General features: G+C 44.2%; 1 long non-coding RNA gene and 1 other non-coding gene across 2 annotated transcripts; both read right to left on the bottom strand.

The window, feature by feature from the left end:
* Positions 1-784: 784 nt before the first annotated feature.
* LOC130704729 (uncharacterized) lies at positions 785-26,784 on the bottom strand. The gene is made up of 5 exons (XR_009005170.1): positions 26,512-26,784; positions 19,442-19,541; positions 13,384-18,280; positions 9,927-10,007; positions 785-2,061 (listed from the first exon to the last, which is right to left on the bottom strand). It is a non-coding gene; the product is annotated as an uncharacterized LOC130704729 (long non-coding RNA).
* On the bottom strand, positions 16,942-17,013 carry TRNAE-UUC (transfer RNA glutamic acid (anticodon UUC)). Its single transcript has one exon. It is a non-coding gene; the product is annotated as a tRNA-Glu (tRNA).
* Positions 26,785-27,544: the final 760 nt, after the last annotated feature.

Raw genomic sequence — 27,544 nt, 5'->3', positions numbered from 1 at the left:
GTAACTTCTAAATTTTGAAATAATTTCAGTATTTCTGAAAAGCTGCAAGAATAGTACAAAGGATTCCTATATACCTTTTACCCAGATTCTCCAATGGTTGACAGTTTCCCGCATTTGCTTGATCATTTTCTCTCTGCATAGATACATATTTATTAGTTTTTTGCCTGAACCATTTGAGCGTAAGTTGTAGCACGATGCCCCTTCACTCCTACATCATTCAGTGTGTATCTTACTATGAAAAGTATTGCACTTCAATGCTGAAAAAGGAAAAAGCAGATAAGCAAAAAGAAGAAAATTAAAATCCATCTGGAGTCTTGCTACCCAGAAATAAACATTTTGCCGTATATTCTTCCAGTTCTTTTCTATGCATATATTCAAACTTTTTACCCAAATGTGACATTAAACATACAATGTTAAGCCTGTTGGAGTCTACATAGCACAGTGGGCGAGCTCTGGTTCTGGAGTCAGCCTGGGTTCAAATCCTGTGTGTACTACTCACTATCTGTATTCATTTCCTGTGGCTGCCATAACAAATTACCACAAACTGGGTGGTGTAAAACAACAGACATTTATTCTCTCATAGTTCAGGAGGTGAGAAGTCTGAAATCAAAGTGTCAGCAGGGCTGGTTCCTTCTGGAACTCTGAGGGAGAATCTGTTCCATGCCTCTCTCTGTGAGCTACGGGCGGCTGCCAGCAACCCTTGGCGTCCCCCGGCTTGTAGACGCACTGCTCCAGTCTCTGCCCTCCCTCCTCTCTACCCCACCCCGTAGACTTCTGTCCTGTGTCTCTGTGGGTCTCAAATCGCTCTCTCTCTTCTCATGTAAGGATACCAGTCATAGGTGAATCCAGGGTGACTTTGTCTTTAGATCCTTAATTACCTTTGCAAAGATGCTATTTCTAAGCAAGGGCACATTCTGAGGTTCCAGGTGGACATGAATTTTGGGGAGACACTGTTTATCTCACTATATTAGCACTGTGTTCATGGATAAGGAATTTTACCTCTCTAAGTGTAAGTTCCTGGGGTTATTTTAAGGACTAAATGCAATAACACACATAAAGCTAATACATAATATCCAGGACATGGTAAGCATGCAACAATTGCTAGTTATTGATTGTGACAAAAATACGAGTATAACATAATTTATTCAATCAATAACCTATCGGCTATTTAGATTTTTTCCCATTTTTTGTTATTATAGGTAAACTCCTAATAAATATCCTTGTGACTTTATTTTTGAAAAATTTTTTACATATTCATGGTTATTTACTGAGCATAAATTAGGCGTGGTTCCCAAAATTCTAAGACTTTTGAGGTCCCGAGTCCTTTCTTGGGCTGCGTGGTGTTATGATTGATCTCCACTGTCCGTTTGGGGAAATCATCTTTGGTACAGCAGTCTGGGGACCTATCTTAGTTTTCCCCAAATTACCATTCCTGGAAATACACACTGAAGATCTGACAATGTGGGTGCCTGTTCACTAATGATTCTCCTCCCGATGGAAACGCAGCAGGGCGTGGGAGGAGACGCACAGTGGAACGTGTGTCCCAAGGGCCACAGCTGGGCGGGGAAGGAGTGGTACCAAATCTGAAGCTCAGTCACTGGATTCTGCAAAGCAGTTTTGAACACTCAGGTAGACGGTAAACCACAACAACCGTGGCAGGAAAACAGCCCACCACAGACGAAAGCCTAAAGCTCCAGCTGACACTCTGGTGCTCACGTCTTACTAAGAAATTGCTGAGCAGTTCAAAGTCCTGGCTCAAAGCCCTCACCGCACATCGAGGAACCGAGGGGCCTTCTTTCGGGGGCGACCCTCGGGCCCCAGGTGATTCCAGCCCCTCTCTCCACCTCCTCCTGGGCACAGAGGTGAGGCCGTAGGAGCAGGAAAAGGAAAGGCCCTACGCACTGTCCCTGCTGTAGCCAGAGTACTTTGGTTTCCAATGTGAATTGTGTTCTTTATGATGTCAGAATGCAGAGAGGGTCACACAGATGCACCAGCGAACCAGGTGAGAAATAAAGTGACTGAGGGCCATCCACTAAGGCCCTGGCATTTGACAGTTTCCCCCTGGAACAAACACACAAACCTTTAGTCAGCTTCTTTTGACCACAGTTAGAACATATTGCCAGGGCAGGCGACCACAAATGGTATTTAAAACCAGCTTGACGGTTTTGGGGGGAAGCTAAGTCAGAGAAATGCTCCCCCATCACACACACACACACACAAGCCCAGCCTTACCATACCTCCCACGAGAAACTATTTTTCTTTTGATTGACATTCTTTTTAAAATAATGTTTGAAATAGTTCTCAAAAGTCATGAATTTGAAGCTGAGTGGGTCTACCTGAAAAACCTATATTTAGCTTTGCAATGGGGTTGTGAAAACTTGTTTTTATTTTGATTGTTGTGGGTTTGCACCCCTGGAGTTTCGTTTTGACTTTTCGGGTTAAATGAGTTTCAAAATGAAACTCATCCGATTGTCAAATTTTCCCCCTTGTTTTAATTTAAAAACTGGAGGCTCTCTTATTCCAGAGGTTCTGACTATTAGTGTTTCTCCAGAATTCCTCTCCTTTCTCTGTAGCAAGCTGACTATTGCCCCTCGCCTGCGTGTTTAACACCTCTTTTCCCCCTTCTTAATGCCTTTAAAACAAAGAGCTGAGGCCAAGGGAACGCCCTTGGTTGACGGGTCAAAAGAGCTGAGCTCATATTCTTGCTCGTGGGTGGCGAAGCAAACTTGATCAGATCTGTGCTTGTTTCCTCATTGGAGAAATGGGATGCAAATAAGATCTTCTCTCTCTTTTTTAGGGTGCTGTAACCAAAAATCCAAGTTGAACTTGACTGTCAATTAAGGAACACTATCCCTCCTAAGTAAAAGTTGTTATTATAGGGAGGGATTTTATATCAAAATGTTTTTCAAAAGCATTTGGAGCCTCAGGACCTGATGTTGGAAGCTGCGAAGTGAATTGCTACGCCCCCAGAGAGGTACAGCCTCAGACAGTTACTCTGACTGGCGAAGAGAAGAATGAATTATTAAGCCAACCTGTGAAGAGAGAATCGACATTCTATACTTTCTCTATTATCATAATTTATTGGGATTACTTTTTTAATGTCTGTTATGCTTTATACAAAATAGTTAATAAGCTATAACTCTATTCATCTTATATTCATGTCCTATTGCTGCTGTAACATATTACCATAAACTGAGTGGCTTTAAACACAACATAAGGCTTCCCTGGTGGCGCAGTGGTTAAGAATCCACCTGCCAATGCAGGGGACATGGGTTCAAGCCCTGGTCCAGGAAGATCCCACATGCAGCGGAGCAACTAAGCCCGTGGGCCACAACTACTGAGCCTGCGCTCTACAGCCCGCAAGCCACAACTACTGAGCCCACACTCCACAACTACTGAAGCCCACGCACCTAGAGCCGGTGCTCCGCAACAAGAGAAGCCACCGCAATGAGAAGCCCTCGCACTGCAACGAAGAGTAGCCCCTGCTCACCGCAACTAGAGAAAAAGCCTGCGCACAACAAAGACCCAACACAGCCATAAATAAAGAAACAAACAAACAAACAAACAAACACACACAACACAAACTTATTATCTTCCAGATCTGGAGGTCAGAAGTCTGAAAGCAGTTTTCCAGAGTAAAATCAAGTTGTCAGCAGGGCAGTGATCTTTCTCAAGGATTCAGGGGAGAATCTGTTTCCTGCCTTTTCCAGCTTCTTACGGCCGCCTGTATTCCTTGGCTTGTGGGCCTGCATCACTGTGACCTCTCATAAGAACCTCAGTGAGTACATTCGGCCCACCTGGATAATGCAGGATGATCTCCCCATCTCAAGATCCTTAACTTCATGATGTCTGAAAAGTCCCTTTTGCCATGTCAGGTAACAACATACTCAAGGTTCCAGGGATTAGGATGTTGGCACTTTGGTGGGCCAGTATTCAGTCTGCCACAAGGTACAAAGGCAGGGACCCAACCTCCCAGCCCTCTGTTGATCCAGTACTTAGCACACACCCACATCGCAGCAGACACTTGATTACTACGTGTAGAATGAATGCAGGAGGTTATGCCTGCTCTTGGCAGTTCTACTCATTAGATGCTTATTGAGCACCTACTATGAGCCAGACCTAAGGGCTGCAGAGCTGTCTAGAATCACAGACAGCTGAGGAGAAGACTGAAAGGGGCACAAGTGAGCCCCGGGTGTCCAGAGCCCGGGGAGCAAGGGCACCGTAGCAAGTCCGTTTGTACCCTTGCAATTTCTTCCTTTAATTATTGGCTGCTGTCTTATCTAAGCATTCTTTGAATACATCCCCTTGGCAAATGTGATTAATTATATTCAGATTTATTTCTTTATTTCTAGTTTTTACCCCCTGGGTCCTCTTCTGATGTGTTAAGGAATTTCTTCTGGGAATTATTAAAAGAATCAGTGATTAAGTCCCTGCAGAACCTCCCCATCCCCACCATGTGCCCCACTCAGCGAAAGCTCAGGTGGCTCAAAGGAGGTCCAAAGTGCAGCTCAGAAACACAGAAGAGGTTAAATGGGTTTTCCGAGCCAGCCTGAGAACCTAAGCACTGTAGCTCATTGGTTTTATGTGTAAATGTATTTCAAATTTCAACTAGAGCTAATATACGTGTAACCTTTCAGAATACACCCCGTTAGCAAGTTATAGCCTGTCAGCTCGCGCACCAGTGTCCAGAACCTGAATCCCCTGACTCAATTCAGGACAACTCAGGTGAGTTACAGAACACCATGTGGTTTAAGGCCCTTCTACACAAGGTCTTCTGGGGTTTGGAAGGGCTGTGCAGGCCTTCTGAGGAAGCAACCCCGTCTCCTGTCTACCCTAGACGTGACTTCTGCATTTCTCCCCTTTCCCCTTGCTCTCCCTCTAGCAGTCTGAAACGAGCTAGAGGATGAGCAGCCAGCTTGGAGGAGGTCAGCAGGAGGCTGCAGATAGAAAACTCCAGAGGCTGCGGCAGCCGTGAAGGACAGAGGTGGGATATACCAGCTGCTACTGGCAGCCACCGCTACACATAGGTCACTCCAAAGGTCAGGCCTGTCTGATATTTGCAAACCCACATTTCCTGCCACGCTCCCAAGTACACCAGGCGCCTGCAGAAATCTACACTCACCCGTTTCTGAAAGGTTGATGCGTCCTCCCAGAGTTGGAAGGGATGCCTCTGTGGTTCAAAAGGTATGAGCTAAATTGGGAACACATTTGGTTCAAGTTTAGTCTTGAAAGCTTCTCCTCTTCAACTTCTCACGTCCTATTAGCTGATTGCACTCCTGAGCAAGAACGGCTCTGTGCTGCTGCCCTTTTGAGGGTGGATGTTGGAAAAAAATAGAGTGCTAATCCCACACAACTGCTTTCAATTCTGCCCACGTGGGTTGGGAGTAGGAGGGCTGTTCACTCCGAATCTTTCTACAGTTTTCAAAACCTGCATTTTTCCGTGCTAACATATCTCTGCTTGTCGGCATCTAATTGAGTTCACACACACACACACACACCCCTTGTGTTCATACACACTATTTTCTCAAAGGGAGGAATCAGCAAGCGTGAGCCGGGATGACCACTAGATGGCAGTATATGAAACACTCCTAAGGTGCTCAGGGGAGCGAAGTTTGAGGACCACCCAGAGCTGGGGTTCCCAGATATTAATCTGTAAAATTTTTTAATGAAGAAGAAGAAAAGGGGAGCGCTCTGTAGGTCTGTCAAGTTTTTATTTTTCCAGGGAACATTATTAAGATATAAATCAACTTCCACTGCTTCCTAAGAGAAACATTTTAACCATAGAGAAATAGGAAGGGCAGAATCTCAAAATTAGGGATTGTCTTCTCAATGTAATAAATGTCGTCTTATGAAAAACTCACCACATTGTCCTTGTGTTCTCATTTTCATGCAGACCCGTGGAAGAGTCATCACGATCAAGCCTTTGGGAAATAACCTAGAGGAAAATGTGCCATTCCAGAGCGAAATCAAGATCCTCGCATTATCTTACTTCCAAACTGATCCTAAGACTTAAGTAGGCTTTCCATCTGGAGGCACAAAGGAGAAGCAGGGATTGCCATTCAGTCAAGCTGGGTTTGATAAAAGGCACTAGGGAAGCACGTGTCTAGACAAGCACATGGGCTACCTGCCCCCATGTCGGCTGCATTGCTGTTGAACTACCTGCCTCATGGTCTGGACTACCTCTGTCTTTGCCTGTGTCAGGCCAACCTCGCCTTCGGGATGGGCCCTGTCTAGCAGAATGTCGCTGAGCCAGGCCTCTGGGGACTTCCCGCTGGTCCCAGCTGGGTGGGCATCTTTGCATCTTGCTCTACCTCATCAAAGAATTTGCACTAGAACCTGAGTCCCCTTCTGTGGCAGAGCTGGGGTGAGACACTATACGTGGTGAAAGAATGTGCTCACTCCTCACAGAGCGACACAGATGGTAGGCTTTCAATCTGAGAGACCCTCATGCAGATTCCATGGCTTGGGTAAATCACTTCCCCTCTCTAATCCTCAGTCTCTTCATCTGAAGGTCGGGATCATGATGACATATACCTCTGTTAGCCACTGTCAGAGTAAAGGAGGTCATCTATAGTAAGTGTATAACACAGTGCTTCCTGTGTGCTCAATATGCATTAACTAATATGAATAATATAATTAATTTTGGTGCAGGGTGCTCGTTTCTAGAGTTAGGCAGGCTAGGTCACACCCCAAAGATGCCCTTCTTTGCAATGAGAATGTTACACACTGCATTTTGGGAGAAATTAGCTCACCACCTCTGAGTCTCTGATTTCCTATTAACAGCACTTAACTCTGTAACTGGTCGCAACTGAAAGTGACCGAGATGTTACATAGCCTGAGGATTTGGTTTTGAGGCACAGAGCAGGAGACCTGGAATTTTCCTTCTAGGATCCCGGGCAGCCCTGCTTACTCAGAAGGATGGCAACTACTTAGTATTCAAAGGGTGGGCAGCCCCATTAAGCATCTCCGTCATTCACTAATTCTACTTAATTCAGTAGAAGGTCCTGCAGCAGGTATGTCTATGCAGATAGAGCAGCCTCTGGTGAGGTTGGAGAGCACAGAGAAAACTCCAGATAATCAGACACACTGAAACTGATACCACGACACAGGAGTTGTGGGATGACTCATCCCGGCCTGGTGTAGGAAACTCCACTTGTCACCTCCCGGGATCGTCATTGGTAAGGGGACCCTGGAAGGCTGTGCTTGCACTGCCATCTAGTGGTTACAAAAAGCAAGACTCAGTCTGGGAAGGATTCTGGATCCACAGACAGACCCACCTGGGCAATGATCACCGAGAACCAACATCCTCCTCACAGAAATTTTATAAGTTGAACATTTTATTCACAGATTTACAACCCAATTTCCTAATTTAATTTGATTTAATTTGATCACCCCGACCGAAGAACTGAAACGCTGTGAGATTAAAGGTAGGGGCAAAAGCACCAGTCTAAGAGTCTAAAGGCTCATCTGAGTCACTAGCTCACTGTTCAACTTTGGGGAAGTGGCTTAAATCTTCCATTTTCTCTTAGAAAAATGGAATCTAACAATACCCAGGGTTTAGGCAGCTGTGAGGTCTGAGTGTGAAGCCCCTTTATAAACCATATGTTCTCCCCTTTCTAGCATCCTGCTCCTGCGTCCCCGGGATTCTGCCTCTCTGCATCCCGATGCCCACACCCCCGTTTCAGTAAAACCTATCAGCCAACCCCTCTTCTCCCCCAGGAAGTGGAGGACCCCTCTCCCTTAGTAGTGCTGAAAATAGAAAGCACACAAAAACCAAACAAAAACAAAAAATGGGAAAGATCCAGCCCCAGATGTGCTTATGGGACAGTTAACAATGAAAAGAGTCAAGGGAGACCCCTGCCATTCACAGCCTGCATTTACCAGGAGAAAACTTCATTCAAAGGACAGCACACACCCTGAGGTGGGTTGACAACCGACAGGTCATGCTGCGTTTACACTGAGTGATGGCTCCCCAAGCAGAGACAAGCAGAGGGTTCTGCTTGTTCCCCAGCCTCAGCCCTGGCCCTGGCCCTGGGCCTTCCTGCCTGACCTGGGTGGAGGCCTCCTCAGAACCACTTCCTGCCCTGCTCAGCCCTTCTCTGATCTCTGAAATTCTCCAGGGATCTGAGATTCTGCACACCTGAATGGGCTCCCCTAGCTCAGCCCCCTACCCCTCATCTTCTGAGGGGCTGGCTGGGCCTCACTGTGTGTCCTCCATCCCCAGCTGACCTCTAGGGCAGAGGTCTCCAAACTTGATGATGAGGCACCCCTATCTGTAAAATCATTTTAAGCACACACCTCACTATGAATATTGATTTCAGTATATATGTGCACTACTGTATTAATACATCATGTATATTATAGGACTTCCACAAAGACAGATATTTTAAAAGGATGAGAAATTAAAATATAATGTATATATCATCACGCCTATGCCCTGGAGTGGGTGTGGCCCCACGGGCTTAGGTTTTTAAAAATATATTTGTAAATATTCCCTACGAGCACAAAACACTTGAAAAGTTTTAAAAATTAGCTACAAGTATGTTTACAGACTCAGCTCTCAGGAAGGATTTTGAAACTATCACTTAAATACATCTCCCAAACTTTGAAATAGAAATAGGACATATGAGGTGGACCCTCTCCTGAAGCCCCGTCATGAACGCAGAGATGGAGGAGACCTCTGCCAGGAGGGGAGTCAGGCATGAGGAGGAACCATGATTCTCTTCGCAAATTACACCTTCCTCATCAGCCATCTCAGAAGACTGCGGCCACGCACGGTGAGAACCTCGGACACAGAGGCCAGCTTTCTTGCTTTGTTGTTCCAGCATCTTCTGACTCTCCTGAGAGGACTCTTGTCAGGATTTGCTGAAGTAAGAGGAGCAGCCCTCCAGCAGCTACTAGACACAAGTGCTACTGGTTCACGTACATACATTGTGCCATTTAATCCCCAAAGCCATCCTGAGAGACAGGTGCGCGCCCCGCACTGCACAGGGAAGCTGAGCTAGGAGAGGTTAGGTAATGCCCTCAAGGCCCCAGAAGTAGAGTCTGCCTGCTTCTAAAGCCCCAGACTAATCGTACAAGTTCACAATAGTCAACTTTTGATAGTAATAGTAATATAAAATAAGTTGACATTTATGGAGTGCTTAATCTGTATAAAGGCTTTACTGCTGCATTTGTTCCTCACAAAAGCATTATGAGTTGATTGTATTATTTAAAAAGGAAACAAAAGCTTAGTGAAGTTAAGTAATTTGCTCAGAGTTGCCAGTTCTAGAAACTTGTGGAAATGTGATGTTTGACCTCAAAGTTGGAAACTGTAACCTCTACCTCCTTGTCCAAGTCAGTCCGGCTCTGCTGACTGGGAAGTGGGAAAGCAGGACCCAAACAGCAGCATTCGGGGTTTGCTGAAGGGTTTCTCCCACAGCTGAAGATTTCCTGGACCGGGAGGGGTTACATCAAGCAGGATTAGTTTGTCAGGTTGGCCGAAGGCCAGACAGAGCTGGGAATCCCTGCTCAGAGTCTATGTGAACCTCTGAACTTCTGTTTTCTTGCTGTGAAATGGAGGGGCTGGGCAAAACACTCCCCAAGATCTCCTGACCTCTGACTTCCATGGTTCTATGATGGAATATGGACATTTTTGTGTGGGGAAGGGAAAGGTCTGAGAACAAAGATATTCCCTCCATTTAACAGGGATCCACCTGGCCTCCAGCCTGGAGGACGCCCACCTCCGCCCCCAACCCCAACTGTGTTCTCCAACTTCTAAGCACAGGCTGTTTGTTTTTTTATTTGAACTATCATGTAAAACATCAATCCTTCATTTAATTCCTGAATTTCAGGGAAATATCCTTTGTTTCTGGAGACTCCTTGGTTTCAGCATGTGGGGTTGTTCCCTTGAATCAGCTTCCTTAAGAATATCAAGCAATGCTCACCTGGCCTTGTCCTCTGTGCAGGTTTTCTCCTTGACTCAGCAGCAATTAATCCAGAATTTTACTCCACAATGCGCCAATTTCCTGAGACACAAAATTTGGGAGATGTATTTAAGTGATAGTTTCAGAATTCCTCCTGACAGTTAATAGTCTGTAAACACACTTTTAGCTAATTTTTTAAATTATTCTTTTATTTTTTATTTTTTTGGCCACACCATGCGGCACGTGGGATCTTAGTTTCCCCCGACCAGGGATCGAACCCGACCCCCCTGCAGTGGAAGCACGGAGTCTTAACCACTGGACCGCCAGGGAAGTTGCATTAGCTAATTTTAGAAACGTATCAAGTGTTTTGTGGTCATAGGGAATATTTACAAATGTATATATAAAAAAATCTAAGCCTGTTTATAAACTTCCCATAATAGTCTGTTGCCTCTAACCAGTAGCACAGGGCCGTGAATTCTCACTCATCCCCTAGATAGTTCCTGACTGAAGGTCAGGGGTCAGGTCTCATACATGTCTCATGTTTTGTATTTCTACAGCCTTGGTTCAGTGCTGTCCCTGTTTGTTGAATTGAATGGATTTTAGTAAAGGAGTTCACAGGTTTGTTTAGTCTATTTGTTGCTGGACAGCTCTAATAGAATGTCATTCCCCAGCAGAACTAAGACACGTTTCCGGGTAATGCATTCCTCATAGCTGGGTAGAAGGGAGAGGAGCTCACCAGATCCTTACTGACAGGCAGCAGGAGGAAAGAACAAGAGTACTGGGAGCCTCTGTAAGCAAACGGTTCTGAAGACTCATCCCTGCTCACTTGTTGATATTTTAGCAGATACACCACACCAGCTGTGTGTAGTAGGAACTACCTACGTATGAACGTTGAACTGGGCTTCTTTGGCCCAAACTCAACTGGCAATAGAGAAAAAGTCTTCTTACACCATCCTCCACCTTAAAAGCAAAGATGTATTTTGTGTCTAATCTCTGGGAGCTTGTAGTTTTCCATGTGGCTGGATATAAGGGTCATTACTAGGTCTACATCCACTCCCCCATCTTTCCCACTATCTACTATCATATGAGCTAGAGATTCTCACCTTTAGATTTTATTCTATATAGAGCTCTAGTGATGAAGGAGGCTGATGAGGTCATTGACTTTCTTTGTCCAACACGGCAGCCACTAGCCACATGTGGCTATCTAAATTGAAACTAATTAAAGTTAAATAAGAAGTTTTAAAAGATGGTTTCTCACTGGCACTAGCCATAGTTCAAGGGCTTAATGGCCACTTGTGGCTCGTGGCTACCATATTTAAAGCACAGAAGTAGAACATTTCTATTATCACAGAATTTCTATCAGATAGTGCTGGTAGACAAAAGCACTGATTTTAAAAACAGAGGAGAGATTAAATGCTTCACTCAAGGGCCTCGGCAGAACTATGAATGAAACCCATTTTTCCATACTTGAAAGCTACTCTTCTCTTCACTACACTGGAGGAGGTGTCATTTAAACTACCCAGGGGAGGAGTTTCTCAGTGGCATGTTAATACACATCATCACAAGTTAACAGATAGGACCATCTAGTCCTCCCTGGAAGAAGCCAGGTCAGGCAGTGTGGAGAGCCAGGAAGAATGAGTCACAGGAGATCAGGGTCCATCATGACTCAGGGCATGGGTCAGGCAAAGCCAGAGGCAGGGCGTGTGTCATCCACATCTGTATTTCCCGGCCTGGACCAGAGTTGGGACTCCATTGTGCCAAAGGAAACAAGAGGAGCCAGGGGTGGCCTGAGTGGCTGGGTATTAAGCCAAAGGACAGTTAGGGAAGACTGGAGAACTCTAACCAAGATCTTCAATAAGAAGAGAGTGTCGCTGTGCCAGCTTTTCACTCTGTCTTGTCTTGGCCCTCCAGATTTAGGCTCTGCTTACTGGGATGTACAACACCGTTCCCGAGTTGTTAAACTTTGCCTTAGTTCATATCCTAGGAAACTTGGTAATGAATTTCAACCCGTTGTGAAAACATAGACCAGGTATAGGTTAAAAGTTTAGTTTAGTTTTGTTTTCAGTAGCTGTAGAGCTAGCTGAGCCATAGAAGGAGTGCAGGATGGGAATTCAGAAGACCTGGGTCTGTTCTCCAGCACTCTTTGATCCTGGGTACCTCACTTAACCTCAGTACCCTCATCTGTGAAATGGGACAACAGTAAGGATTTCTTGTCAGGATTGTTGAGGAGATCAAGTGAGGTAATATTCAAGACAATTCTGTGCAAAGCAGAGGGCTCTGTACAATTGTGGATTAGTTATTATCTTTATTATTGTTCCCTCATTTGGCACCTCTTTCACACAATTATGGTGCTCAATTCTGGGTGGCCACATTACCTTAGGTTTGCCAGACGTACGTGTTTTTCCCCCAAGATGTATTGTGTTTAAACAATCGATGGATCTACCTAACATCCTTATTTGAAGATGAGGTAGTCAGCCTATGTGGTTTTGTGAGCCAGCAAAGAATAGTTTAATGGTTCAATCAGCTCCTTGAGGAGCTACATGGTGCTTGAGATATGCCAAATAAGCAGCATGCAACCTCTGTGGGGAGAAGAGAAGTCAGCCTACTTCGTGTGAAGACACAGCTTCCTGCGGAGCCAGATGTAGCTCGCATTTTCCTCTTGCTTTTTCCCAATAGCAGTGCTCAGGGGGGATAAACTTTACTTAACCTAATTAATTTTAATCACAGCTTTCAAATCTCATACTGTGAAAAGAATTACAAATTGGAATACATTAATAGAAGCCATAGTTTATGCTGTAAGCTAATCATGAAATGTGCATTTACATTTTCTGCATGAGTTTGCAATTACCATTAAAATAAAATTCCGTTATGTCCTTTTAAATTACCAAAATGTGAAGAACAGATTGAGTCAGGCCCATTTTTGTGCTAAATTACTAGAAGAATGTCTAAATTTCCAAGAATTAGACAGCTTCCTCCATTTGAGTTGCAGCGAGGAATGATTTCCAGTCATCTGCTCCAAGCTATTTCCATTTTTAAATAATAATCTCTTAAACTAATTGTGCAGATGTCTCACCTGCTTTAACAAGTAGTTCTTTGAGTTTAGTACAGAAGAAAAATTATATATATATATGTGTGTGTGTGTGTGTGTGTGTGTGTATATATAGCTGTATATATACACATATATATGTCTGTATACATACATACATATGTCTATACACATATTAGGTGTATTTATATCTATACATAAGATCTATCTATAAGTTTGTTTTTAGGTTCCATGTAGACTTTTATGGATATATGTATGTTAGTAAATGCTACCTTATTCCTCAAAGGATCGAGGCAGTTTAGAAGAAACAGAGAGGATATTAGAACAATAATAGCATTAATAAAGAATTCATTCCCAAATTAGAACAGAATGGCAAGACATCGTCAGGGTAATATCACAGCTTCTCTGTGTGTAGGGCTCGGCAGTCTTTACCTCCTTCTACTCACTGCATCTCCTTTGGTCCTGAGGCAGGTACCACAGGTGCAGTCGTCTCCATTTCAAGGGTAAAGAGAAAGAGAGAGTGTCAGTGAGGAGGAGAGTGGGTCTTTCAGCTCCAGTCTCAGGCTCTTTCTATAGGAAGGCTCCTGGCATTTAGAAATACAATTTTTGAACTATGATAGCCCAACGAGGAGGAAGCAGTGGGCATAAGCAGCGACCATGTGCAAACTGCATCCTGATATCTGAATATCAGTGACTACAAAACGCTGGGGGGATGAATGCCCCTCCCTCATACAGCATGAAGCTTCAGCTGGTTTGTTTAGTTACCTGGCTGGACTCCTTTAGACTTTGGTTTCCTGGGAATATTTCATATCTAATTATGCCTGGAATGTTCCTAGTATATCGCTGGTTGGTTCTGCAGCAATGCACAGAAACAGCACCCCATAACAACAATAATAATAGTAACAGCAGCTCCCAATTGCTGATCACTGTGTTCAGGACAATTTGTCGGATGACAGTCCTTCCCATTTAGTGCTCTGTCTTCCTTCTTCTCAGGCACATATTCCATTTCCGCCAAGATTTCTATCCAAGATGGCTTTAAGATGCCCACTAACCAGTTTGTCTACCTCTGCACATACCAAGACCATGAGGGCCGTGTTGGACCCCTGGCTGGCCTACATGGAGGCAGATCTCCTTCAGGACCAGGAGGGCTGGGCCTCTTTGTCCAAGGGTGGTCCAGTTCCAGACACCAGGTCTTCTTCAGATGCCGACTTCTCTTAACCTGCTTCCTCCTGGCCTGACACTCATGGCTGACATCACTTGCTTTTGGATTCAGATATCGAAAGACCCTAGCCTAGGGCCCCTTAGGCCCAGGCACAGGGCCTGGATCTCGTCCATCGTTAAAGCAGGAAGTGTGCGGTCCCTGGAAGACCTGGGCTTTCAGATCCTGCAGAGCTGGGTGTGAGCTGTGGCTTCACGGTGTGCCTGCTGGGTGGTCGCGTGATTCACGGAACTGCTCTGCACTTCAAGTGCCTCACCTGTCAGCAGGGATTTACGGTCTGCTTTGCAAGGGCTTTGGGTGAAGATGAACGTGACATCTGTGTAAAGCATGAAGACAGTCCCTGGCACAGGATCAGTGTTCATTGCCCTGACGCTGAGGCTCTGCCTGGGCCCTTGTCTGAGCTCCTGCTTCCTTTTCTTGTGGCCCTAGTGTCTCACTTAATTCCTGTCACAGGAGCACTCTGGGCCTATTTTCTTTCTTTCTTTCTTTTTTTTTTTTTTTAGAATAATTCTTTATTTTATTTATTTATTTTTGGCTGTGTTGGGTCTTCGTTTCTGTGCGAGGGCTTTCTCCAGTTGCAGCAAGCGGGGGCCACTCTTCATCGCGGTGCACGGGCCTCTCACTGTCGCGGCCTCTCTTGTTGCGGAGCACAGGCTCCAGACGCGCAGGCTCAGTTGTTGTGGCTCACGGGCCTAGTTGCTCTGCGGCATGTGGGATCTTCCCAGACCAGGGCTCGAACCCGTGTCCCCTGCACCGGCAGGCAGATTTTCAACCACTGCGCCACCAGGGAAGCCCTTGGGCCTATTTTCTGAGCAAGTGCCAGCCCCATCTCACCATTTCTGCCTCCTTCCTCCCCACTTCCACCCTTCAATTCTAGGTCTGTGGTCTCTCAGACCAGAGGGCCTGGACTCCTGCTGGGTGGGGCCCTGTGCCTGGTTGAAGGGAGGATCTGAATACGGTCCTCTGGAGGTCTCTGCGCTGAGCTGAGGGCAGTGAATCCCCTGTGGCAGGTCTAGGTTGGCAGGCCATCGGGCAACAAGTGCATTTGATCTCGCTACTCAAAGTGTGCTCCGCGGACCAGCAGCACTCGCATCACCTGGGAGCTGGATGGAAATGCAGAATCCAGGCCACTGAGTCAGAATCTGCACCTTGACAAGATCTCCAGTGATTCATATGGACATCAAGGCTTGAGCAGCCCTGGATCGCACCTCCGCGTCACCTCTACAGGAGAACTCGGGTCCTTCTTTCCAGGGTCAGCGCTGGTGTCTGCAGAGCCTCCAACAGGTGTGTGTTCAAAACATGCATTAAAGTCAAATTTAGTTTAACATTCCATGTAGGAGTGTTTTATTCTTCTTTCTAGGTTGTCTAAAGCAAATTTTTGAATCTCTTTCCCTGAGACCCACAGCGAATATAGGCTGCTGCCAGCTTGCTTCAGGTTAACTTGCCTGTCCCCACGCCACGCAGTAGAGTCTTCTGATACCTACTCCAGCCCTTTCCTATTCTGGAAACACAATCACACACACACAAACACAGGCATGCACACATACATGGATGCATACATATACATACACATGGACATGATCACATACATACGTGCACATACACCAGAGGCCATGCCATTTCCCACCCCTGGACCTGTTGTCTCTTCTGCCTGAGATGTCCTTCATGCCTTCTTTTGATTAAATTTTAGTCACTTTAAGTTTCATTTAAAGTGTCAGCTTAGCCAGGGCCGCCACTTTTCTCCCACAAGACCCTACAGAAGATGGCTGTGTGGTGGTGTTTCTACTGTCATCCCATTGCATTACAATGTTTTGTTTGTGGCTTGATCAAGTCCTGGAAACACTGAACCCAGCGAGGGCAAGGGCCGAGTTGTATTTATTCATCTTTGTATCTGCAACACTCAGCACAATGTCAGGCACGTTGCAGATGCCCCGAGAATGCTTATTGAATAAATGAAGTGGAAAAAAGCTGAGCTTGTTCTGGTGGCTTGGTGTTTTCTCCTTTGAAGTTTAATCAGAATGAAATAAAATTACTGCAGACTCCAAGCGTTTGGGGAAAATTCTGTAAAACCTTGCAACCCAAGTGGAAAAAACAGATCAAAGGGAAATTAGATGGCAATTTGTTTTAAAAAAATTTCTGCGGCGCCATTTTAATTAGAGAATATTCTTCTCATTAAAATTAGGAACTCCCAGGGAAATACTTGGGATGTCCCTCCTCACGTTTTTCACCAGCTATTACAGGGCCCACTGAGCAGTCTTTGTGAGGGAAAGCTCCGAGGATGCAGCAATAAGACGCTCAGCACTTACACAGCTCTCTACACTTTCCACAATTAAGCCTTTCACCCCCGCTTGCTCTGTGGAGAAGGCCAGCGTTGTGGACTGGATTTGATGGCTGAAGAGGCTCTGAGCATAAATGATGTGCTCAAGGCCACACAACTGGACCGTCACAAGCAGAGCCCAGAGTTTTGCATCCTCTTCCCATGTCAAGCAGTTTTTTTCCCCAACCTCAGAGTATAATCCCGTTTGACAAATAATGTACATCACACCCAAAGGCTCTTCATAAGGAGACGGGATCAGTGTTTCTCAGAATTTGGGATGTCACAGATCAGTCAGATGATTGAAACTAAGTTTAGATTTGCCAACTTTTTACCTTGCTAATTAGGAATGCTAAGAAAATCTATGTTCAGAATTATGTTATAAAATATTGACATTTTTATTTTTATTTTATTTATTTATTCCTTTATTTTGGCTGTGCGGCTTATGAGATCTTAGTTCCCTGACCAGGGATTGAACCTGGGCCACGGCAGTGAAAATGCCAAGTCCTAGCCACTGGACCACCAGGGAATTCCCAATATTGACATTTTTAAAAGAGGAATGATCTCTGAATAAAGCCCAGCTTTTAAAAAATTGAATCCATTTAGCTCATGAAAAACTCACCCCGCTGTTGTTATGAAAAACTCACCCCGCTGTTGTTATTTTTGTCATTTCACAGCAGGCCAATGAAAACCAGCGATAGTTTGGAGCTGAGTTTGGGAGACACAGGCTTTGCCGAACTTTACTTGCTAGATCCACGTATTTTGTTGAAACCCCAAAGCCAAGCCTTTGTAGCAGAGAACAGTGAAAGGTCACCAGCTGGTATCCCACACCGAGGTCAGTCGCCTGCTCCTTACACAAACGTGGCAGAAGGCACAGCTCACTCATGACATTACTTTTCTGGAGTTAGTGTGTTATGCCTCTGCTTTATGCTCCTTAGAAAGAAGATGGAAGACTTGAAGCCTTGATGTGATTTTTCCTAGTAGTTGTCAGTAGGATTAGGCTAAGCAAGTCCCTACCTGAAGACCTTATCCCGTGGTGTACCCTACTCTTATTTTTGCTTTGTCCACACAAGAAAAATACAGAAGATAACTTAATGTTGAGATGTGAATTTGGGGGCTTATGTGCTAAGGGGAAATTTTAAAAAACAAACATAAACTCTATGAACATTATGAGGAAATTATGGAATAAAAAGTCTAAAAATGATTACCATGATTGGTTGAAGGGGGGGAATTGTAAGAGATTTTTATGTTTTCCAAGTTTTGTTCCTATACTTATATTACTTTTAGAATTTAAAGTAGTTTTGTCATTATAAAGAAATGAGAAAAATTGAAAAATTACATCTTTACTGAGTTTTAGGGATTGTCACTGAGATATTGTAAAAGCAGGTAGAAGATGAATCAATGTGCTATGGCAGGTTGTATTTTCCAAAGAGGGCACAACGGCATCGCCCCTCCGTCAACCAATTGAGTATACCGAACGATGCAATGTGACTTTTGGGGCTACGTTGTAAAAAGCCATGTTCTCTGCTCTGCTCTCTTGGAATGCTGCCCTTGGAATTCAGCTGCCATGCTATGAGGGAGCTCAGAGGAGCAGCCCAGGTGGAGAGCCCACATGTGGACGTTCTGGTCAACAGCCCAAGTGAGGATCCAACAGCAACTGCCGGATAGTCAAGTGAAGAAGCCTCCAGATGATTCTTGCTCCAGCCTTTGCGTCTTCCCGGAGGAGGCCTCAGACACCATGGAGAAGAGACAGCTGTCCCTTCTCTGCCCAGGTCAAATTCCTGATCCATAGAATCCTTAATTCAAAGCATAATTAAATGGTCGCTTTATACCATTAAGGTTTGGGATTTGTTACATAAGGAACACGTGTGTAGTATAATTCTTTTAGCAAAAGTAAGCAATCAAGGGCAAAAACAAAATCCCTGTACATCTACATATACAAAACATCTGTGTATACAAAAGAACTCCTGTACATACATATATATATAAATATATATTTATCTAAAAATTTTTATTGTGTTAAAATTCACATAAAATTTACCTCTTTAACATGTGCAGTTTTATGGCACTAAGTACATTCATATTGCTGTACAACCATCACCACTATCCATCTCTTGATCTTTTTCCTCTTCCCAGATTGAAACTCTGTATCCATTTAACACTAGCTTCCCACTCTCACCTCCCCTCAGCCCCAGGTAACCACCCTTCTACCCTCTTTCTCTGTGACTCTGACTAATCTAGGTACCTCATATAAGTGGAATCATACAGTATTATGGCTGCCTTAGACCACTTAGCATAATGTCTTATAGGTTCAACCATACTGTAGCATGTGTCAGAATTTTCTTCCTTTTTAAGGCTGAATAATATTCCATTGTACATATATACCGCATTTTGTTTATCCATTCACCCATCAATGGACATTTGGGTTGCTTCCACTCTTTAGCTACTGTAAATACTGTTGCTATGAACATGGGTATGCAAACATCTGTTCAAGTCTCTGTTTCCAATTCTTTGGGGTATATACTCAGAAGTGGAATTGTTGGATCATGTGGTAATTCTGTTTAATTTTTTGAGGAAGTATCATACTATTTTCCATCTGCACCATCAGTGTGTAAAGTTTCCAATTTCCCCACATCTTTAACAACACTTCTTTTCTATTTTTTACTTTTTCTTTTTTTAATAATAGCTCTCCTAGCGGGTGTGAAGTGGCATCTCATTGTGATATCTTTGATTTGTATTTCCCTAATGGTTAGTGATGTTGAGCATCGTTTAATGTGCTTATTGGTCATTCGTATATCTTTTTTGGAGAAATAGCTATTTAAGTACTTTCTCCAATTTTTAAATTAGGTTTTTTGTATATATTCTTTTAAATGTATGTATACACACACACAAAATATATATATATATATATATAAAAACAGGGAAGAGGCAGAGAAAAGCAGCCAATGGCGTGTTACCTCAATGGTATGTGTTGGTGACAGAAGACCAGGAAAAGCGAGTCCTCTTTGCCTTTTATGTCAGGTACTGGAAGGTTTCACTTGTCACCAGCATGTGTCACTAATTGAATAAAGAAAAAAAATTAAAGAAACTACCAATAAAATGTCATTTTGCTTAAGTGTCTCAAAATATCTGATGAGATTTTTTCAATAGTACAGCCAAGAAAAAAAAAATTGTCTTGTGCTGACCCTCCAAGCTCATTTCATTGCTAAGATTTTAATGAGAAGACTTCCCTTCATTGTTCTAGTCGCAGATGCTTGGCCTGCGTTTTCCCACCTCCCTCCACCCTCCTCCCTTGTGGAACAAGCTCAGACCAGGAGAGGAGCCTCTCTCTCTTTAAAGAGACTATTTGTTTCCATGGTAACTTGCCTTCTTCATCTTCAGAGTTGTAAACTGGGAAATTCTATTAAAGGCTTATCCAAGCAGTTGCTTTTGAAATGGTGTCTGATATTAGCTGTTTGTTTCATTCACCTTTGCTGCCCAGTAATCTTTTGAATTTGGTGATTCTAGCAAATGGAGGAAGTAAAATGAAACAATGTGAAGCTGATTATAATCGGTCTGACTGGCCCCGCTGTGCACGCTCGGCAGGTACCGTCATGGGCTGTCTTATGGAGCACCCTGGGGGTCTGTGATTTCTGTGGCCCAGGCCCACCTCTGCACTGGTCTCTGGCAGCGGAGACCAGCATGCAAGCAGACCTGCGTGGAGAGGCCCCCGTGAGGTCAGCTGGAGAAGAGATAGAAACTAGCTCTGTTGTCAAAAATGACTTTGATTGTCAATGCATTTCAAGTCTTATCTCTGAGATTCTGCTATGGGCACGTGGAGTTCATTATACCCCTGCTGTGAAAGCAACTGTAGTTCAAACAGGTGCAAATAAAGCAAGTAACCAAATTACATGAGGCTGATGACTTAAGATTTTCCAGGAGAACCTATGCTTGTAAAGCTTCATGTATTGACTCTGGGAATAGAAGGTGTTTGGGGGTTTTATTGACCAGTGTGATTGATAGGCATGAAATCTATATGGTTTTTAATCTCTGGATACTCAAATAAATGTCATTTAAATCAGTTTACAAACATAGAAAATACCTTGAAAGCTCTGTTCCTACTCAGGAAATTCAGCTATTTTATTCCTTTTGAAAGCAACTTCATTTGATTTTAGCAAAAAATAACATTCTATTGGTTTTCCTGTTTTTTTTGTGTTTTTTTTTAAAGCTAATTGTTGATTAATAGCTTACCTCTAACTTTTGAACACATTTGCTAGGTAAAATATTAATATTTAAAAATATTTAGATTGGGATGATGAAAAAGTTTTGGAGATGGATAGTGGTGAGGTTGTATAATGTGAATGGACTTAATGCTACTGAACTGTACGCTTAAAAATGGTTAAAATGGTAAACTTTATGTTATGTATGTTTTACCACAATGAAAATAATACTTGAAATTTTCCAATTGGAAAATATGAAAGTTTCTGCAGTTGCTAAAGAAAAGCCCATTAAGCAAAACATAATTATATGAGAGTCTCAGGTTCCTAGCTTCCCCACACACGCTTTTTTGAAGTATAATTTAAAAATTAAAATCGTATAAAAGTTGTAAGGGGGCTTCCCTGGTGGCGCAGTGGTTGAGAATCTGCCTGCTAATGCAGGGGACACGGGTTCGAGCCCTGGTCTGGGAAGATCCCACATGCCGCGGAGCAACTAGGCCCGTGAGCCACAACTACTGAGCCTGCGCGTCTGGAGCCTGTGCTCCGCAACAAGAGAGACCGCGATAGTGAGAGGCCTGTGCACCGTGATGAAGAGTGACCCCCGCTTGCCACAAGTAGAGAAAGCCCTCGCACAGAAATGAAGACCCAACACAGCCAAAAAAAAAAAAAAAAAGTTGTAAGATATACAACTTGATGTTTTGCTATATGTATATATTGTGAAAAGATCATTACAATAAAGCCAGTTAACATATTCATCTCCTCACACAGTTACTATTTTCTTTCTCTCCTTTACTATTTTTTTTTTGTGGTGAGAACTTTTAAGATCTACCCTTTTAGTGAATTTCAAGTATGCAATACAATATTATTTTTAGTCACCATGCTATACATTACGTCCCCATAACTTATACATCTTATACCTGAAAGTTTGTATCCTTTGACCAACATCTCCCCATTCCCCTCCCAGCTCACCCCAAGTCCCTGGCAACCACCATCCTACTCTGTGCTCCTATGAGTTTGACTATTTTAGATCCCACATATAAGAAAATATTTGTATTGTAGTATTTGTGTCTGGCCTATTTTGCTTAGCATAATGTCCTTCGGGTTCATCCATGTTGTTGCAATTGGCAGAATTTCCTTCTTTTTTCAAGGCTGAATAATATTCCATCACACACACACACACACACACACACACACACACACACATTTATCCATTCATCTATGGGTGGACACTTAGGTTGCTTCCACGTTTTGGGTACTGTGAATAATGCTGCCATGAACATGGGTGTGCAAGTATCTTTTTGAGATTCAGGCTGCTAGCTTTCTGTGAAGCTTTCCTTTATCTTTAAACTTAGACTCCTGAGAAAATCCCAAATTTCACTTTCTTTCATCATATTCAGTTTTGAGTCATTTTGAATGTTTTTCTTTTCCCATGAGAGATAATAAAAGTACTATGTTTGGTAGCCCTTATCTCTAGAGACACTGTTTTATTTCTTCATTCCCAATTCTTGCCCTGGAGGAATTTGCTGTCTCACAAGGGTCATCAAAGAACACAAAGCATCCCAGAATTGTAAGGGATCTCTGCGGTCAATGCGTCTGTGGTCCTACCAGGGCAGGCTTCCCACTCCTGCGTCTTGGGCAGGTGGACATTCAATGTTGGCCTGATTACTTCCAGTGATGAGTGGCTCTCGACTTCACAGGCTGCCCATTCCACCTTTGTCAGTCTCACTTACTACACATTCAGTCAACAGTGTGTCCTCACCCTGTGGCGGGCACTGGGGATACCAAAGGGAACAACGTGGACGTGGTCCTGCTCTCACAGAGCTTACATTAGAGCATTGTTCTTCTAGGCTGAAATCTTGTCCCCTTACCTTGGACCCATTTGTTCTGATTACGTCTGCAGAGTCATAAAGAGTGCACGGCATTATTTAGTGAGTGATTGCCATCGGCAGCCTGGAGGAGGTGAGGATTTGTAGGCATGTAAAGTGTCTCAGATCTTAATGAAGTGAGTTAAGCCAGGGGCAGTCACAATACAATCTTACCCTTGCTGCTTCCTGGGAATGGACTGCAGGGGAACGGGAGCAGAGGAGGGATGCAGGAAGGATGCGACCACAGCAGCTCAAGTGAGGAATGACAGTGACTTGGACTAAGGCTCCCTGGGGCTGTCAATTTGGTCCACATCCCTCCAGGGACACGCGGGCACATCATGACCACCTCGTCCCTTCCTGGTTCCTCGGGCTCGCCTCTCACCCTGCCTCTGCTCCAGCCATAAGGAAGGGCCCTCAGTACTTCTGAGTCTGAAAGGTATCACAATCTCTTCTGCTTCAGGCCTTTGAACATCTTACTCCTACTTCTGGACCATTTCTCCATTATATTTGCCTGGCCAACTTCTCTGCAACCATCAGCATTCAGCTAAGGCATCACTTCTTCCCAGATGCTGTCCAGTTCCCAGGCTACCCACAGGGCCCCCCTTTGGAGCTCCCTCTAGCACCCTGACCTCATACCATGATGGCTCACATCACAATGGGTGGTCCTTTCCTGTTTTACCACTTTGGTTTTTTTCCATTAATCTGCCATCGCCTTGAGGCAGGCACGCCTTTGTCCTGGTGTCCCCAGTGCCATGCCTGGGGGTAGATGCAGGAATGCTCTCAACAGCCATGAGTCAGGACTCTAGGTGGCTCTCCTCGAGCTTTCCCTAGAGTTCTGTTAACATTTCTTTTTTTCCTGAAGATGTTCATTCCCACCCGCCCACAGATACTGTCCCTTGTCTTCACTTTTCAGAATCTCCATCCTTATCAAATACTAATCACATTTCAGTGCTCCAGACTTCTCGATGGTGAACAAGCCTCTCACCATTGCTTTTGTTCAGAAAGAGCACAAAATGGAAAATGCTGACATACTTTTCTAGGATAGTTTCCTTCCTTTTTAAATGACATTTCTAGTTCTTTAATCTGAAATTATCAGTTTAGAACGGATTTTAATAACGACATTACAGTTCTAATGGACATCTAATGCTCGCATTGCAAGTGCTTGTCCAGTTTTTACTCTCTTGAGGATCTGATTTTTAAAATATATTCATTTCATTGTTACTCGGGACCTTATACCTTTTTTCAAAACATTGGCCTTTGTCTCCCTGAGTGATGTTCAGACTTCAGCAAAATGTCAAGAGCCCAAGCTGCCTGCCACTGCACCCCACCTTGGCCACGCCCTAGCTGGGTCGCCTCAGGCAAAAGATTCCACCTCTCCGTGCCTTCTGTCCTCCTCGGGTATGAACTGGGGATAACAGTGCCTACCTCAGAAAGTTCGTGAACCCTGAGCAGGTTAGTACTTGTAACACGCTCAGGACAGTGGCTGGCGTTTGCAGTGGCAACAAATACCTTCCGAGGGAGGGGAAAGAGAAGAGGAGGAGCTGTGTGTGCTGGGGCAGCCGGGACCTCCCCTCCGCACAGGGCCACGGGCAGGAGGAGGACAGGCCAGCCGACATCCCACATGGGAAGACAGGGCTCCACGTGGGGAGCGGGCTCTGGCAACACCCCTGAGAACGGAACCTATCTTTCTGAGCCACGGTAGCTTCAGGAGCTCTGATCTGATTGTCCTGGTGCTTTCCCACTGATCGAACAGATAAAAATAGTTTCTTGAAGGCCTAGGCTGTTTTGAAAATATCATCACCCACTGAAAAAAAGGAAAAAAAAAAAAGAACATTCCCTGACATTATAGCTTTAACTTAATTTTCATAGCAGTTAAAAACTTAATTAACTTAAAACTTAATTAAAAACAATTGCTATGAAAAAGCTAAAATTTGGGACAGTCTGGGACAGTACCAGGAATACTTAGAAATGGAAAATACTTCTTTTGGATGATTTTTTTCTTCAGCTAAGAAAAACTGACATGATTGAGCCATTGCTACTTTTTGCCTCTATTAACTTTCTCATTAACCTTTATTGGTATTTATATTGGTATTTTTATATACTTTATATACATTGGTATAATATATTATAAAGAGCATTTATGCCCTGCTTGCCTCAAAATGTAGAAGCAGTCCATAATCTCACTATAGTGGGTAATAGGATGAGGGACTAAATGTAGACTAGCAACCATATAGGGGATGCAGATGGCTCAGACACCATCTACTCGACACCTGTGATTCTACTCAGGGGGCAGGACATGGGGCCAGACACCTTGCTGGGGTTTGGGAGAGGAAAGGTCAGCAAATTCAGCTGAAGGTCAGGAAGGCAGTTCAGCCAGGCAGGTGGAGCCTGGTGTACAGAGAGCAGGGTGCCCAACAGAAGGTAAGGCAAGTAGCTGAGCTTGGAAAGTTCCAGCAAGAGATGACAGGGTGCCATGGGCTCCAGAACAGGGCATCTGGGAACAGACTGTATTTGGATGTCAGATAAGCAGGAACCGGCCAGCCCAAGAAGCTTAGGTCACCTGCTAACAGGGTCCAGATTCCACGGTGCGGGTTGGTGGGATTAGCACCTGCAATGGCCAAGATCAAGGCAGGAATCCAGCGCTAAGGGGAAGCTGTCCTCCTACTAGGGCACCACCTCAGAGCCCTATAAGCAGTAAGGGGGCCCTGATGTTGAGTCCCTGAATGGCCCACACTCCCCGTCTGTGGACAGGACTGAGCCGAGCTGCATGGAGGAGCATGGCTGAGCGTGGTGGTAGGAAAAGCTATGTAGGCATCGTTTAGGCAAGCTTTCAACTGCAAGTGGCTGAAAATTCGAGTTGCTGTGGCTTATTGCATAGGGACATTTATTACTTCTGTCTGGAGAGTGTGATCTCAGGGTTGGTGGGGCAACCCATCAAGGTCATTCCCATCCTCAGCTCCATCATCCTGACATGTGGGCTCTCTGTCACCACTGTCATATGATAGTTCTATGTATTAGGTCCTCACACTGGATCCTATGCAGGAAGGAGACATGGGAGCAGAAGCTTTCTTTCTTCCAAGCCTCTGCTGTCTGGAAAGAGAAGGCCTTTTCAGAAGCCTCCTAGCAGTCTTCCCCTTCAACTGCCCATTGGCCTTATATAGGTCACTTAGCCACTCCAAGCAGTAACAAGAGCTTGAAATGCAAATCTTATGTTTCCCGCTTCTATAGAAGGAAGCAGGCAAGGGGAGAAGCATGGTGGAGACAGTGGTTGCTGGAAATCTTTTTTACACAATTTTTTTTACATAAATCTTCCCCCCCCTTCCCCCTTAATTTGAGCAGCACCCTAGAAAAACTTTCCCTCTTCCTTGTCAGAAGCACCTTAATTGCTTTGGCTCCTTTAGGAAAAAATGGTATGGATGTTCTCACAGGTTTACAGCTCACTCCCCTCTCTGAGACTGGCCAATCCTGACTCTTCAGGGTCAGGTGTTTTGCATATGAGCCCCCAGAACGCGTGACCCACGGTGAGGTGGGGCACCAACGCCTGGACAAGGGGCAGCCCAAGAGAATACTACCTTACACTCTCTTTGAAAACTGCCAAGCCTTCCTAGGCCAAGGAGAGTCAATTTCAGGCAGTTGAGTTCTTAGGCCTCCTCCCTCCCCTTATGCCAATCCACGTCCTTAAACAGAAAAAGCCCAAGGATATAATGAAAAGAGAAGTATGTAACTATAAGGCAGGAAGAATTTCCTTACACACTAAGAGTGGGGACCCTTGAATGCTGAAAAGATCAGTTCTTCTAGCTTAAAATGGTCCAGAAAACAGTCGAGCAAGAGGGACATTTTAGGGTTCTTTGATCTGGAGGTACCCGGTCTTCAGGGAATGCAGAGATTATAGAACAGGGCGCACCCTGGGGAGAAATATATGGGTCATTGGGCACTTTCAAACACATAATGAATCATAAAGTTTACCTCGCTTGTGTTCTTTCTGAAGGTGTTGGATGATATACTTCAGCAAAATGAGGGAGTAGATCATGAAACAGACAGACATGAAGTCCAGGAAACAGGGATCCAGCCCGAGAAAGCAGCGAAGGCGGGGCTCACAGGATGACAGCTCAGCACTGGCCTGGAAAGCACCAAGCCTCTGCGGCAGCTGGAGGAGCTGAACTGGGCAGGGAGAACGTTGGCTCCACAGGGGAAACGGATCTGTAACTGTGTTTGAGAATATGAAAAGTTATTGATGGGTGTGGGTGATACTTCTGTTGGAAGCATTTATTTAAAAAGGTGATAAATCTATAGGCAAATGAAAAAAAGTACTAGGAGAAACATGTTTTTTAGAGACAAGCAATATAAGTATAGTCATACTTTACTTGGCTCAGCAGTGAACACTAGTTACATAGTCATGATAATGTAATTTTGGCTGATTTAATCCAAAATTGTGATGTGCTATGTTGGGATAAAAGAGTAGGGGAAACTGAGAGCCGTGTGTGTAACACAGCTAAATCCTCCGCAACCGTAATACAAAGTCAGAATTTTGGTATGCAAATTTGATAAATGAAGAAATAGCAGTATAACTTATTATTTACAAATGTGGGGCAAATATTTAGAATGGGTTGAGAGCAGGGGGTGGGACAGCAGCTGTTCATTTTGTATAAGATAAATTTGATTTAAAGCTATGTGCACGTTTTACCTTAAAAAATTAAAACTCATCTTTAAAAATGCATTTTTAAAAAGTCAGGCAAACTGTGGATTTACTTGCTGAGGTGTGTTCTGCTTCTTTGCTCTGAGAACTCCTGCCTCTGATCTATGGCCAGGCCGCTGTGGAGGTGCTCTCCAATCATGACCCTTAATGAGCCCACCCAGCAGGCAGAAGTAGAGGAGGTGTCAGCATTTCAGGGTTGGTTTTGCCCTCTTGTTAAGCAGAGCCAAGTTCTGAGGAGTTTATTTTTTTAGGAGTTTTAATTAAGTTCAAATTGGGAGTGAAGGGGTAAGGGTTGGGAGAAGA

Source organism: Balaenoptera acutorostrata, chromosome 14 (genome assembly GCF_949987535.1).
Source record: "Balaenoptera acutorostrata chromosome 14, mBalAcu1.1, whole genome shotgun sequence".
NCBI classification, from domain to species: domain Eukaryota; kingdom Metazoa; phylum Chordata; class Mammalia; order Artiodactyla; family Balaenopteridae; genus Balaenoptera; species Balaenoptera acutorostrata.
The sequence above is the reverse complement of the archived record's forward strand: the minus strand, read 5'-3'. Positions and strand labels throughout refer to the sequence as shown.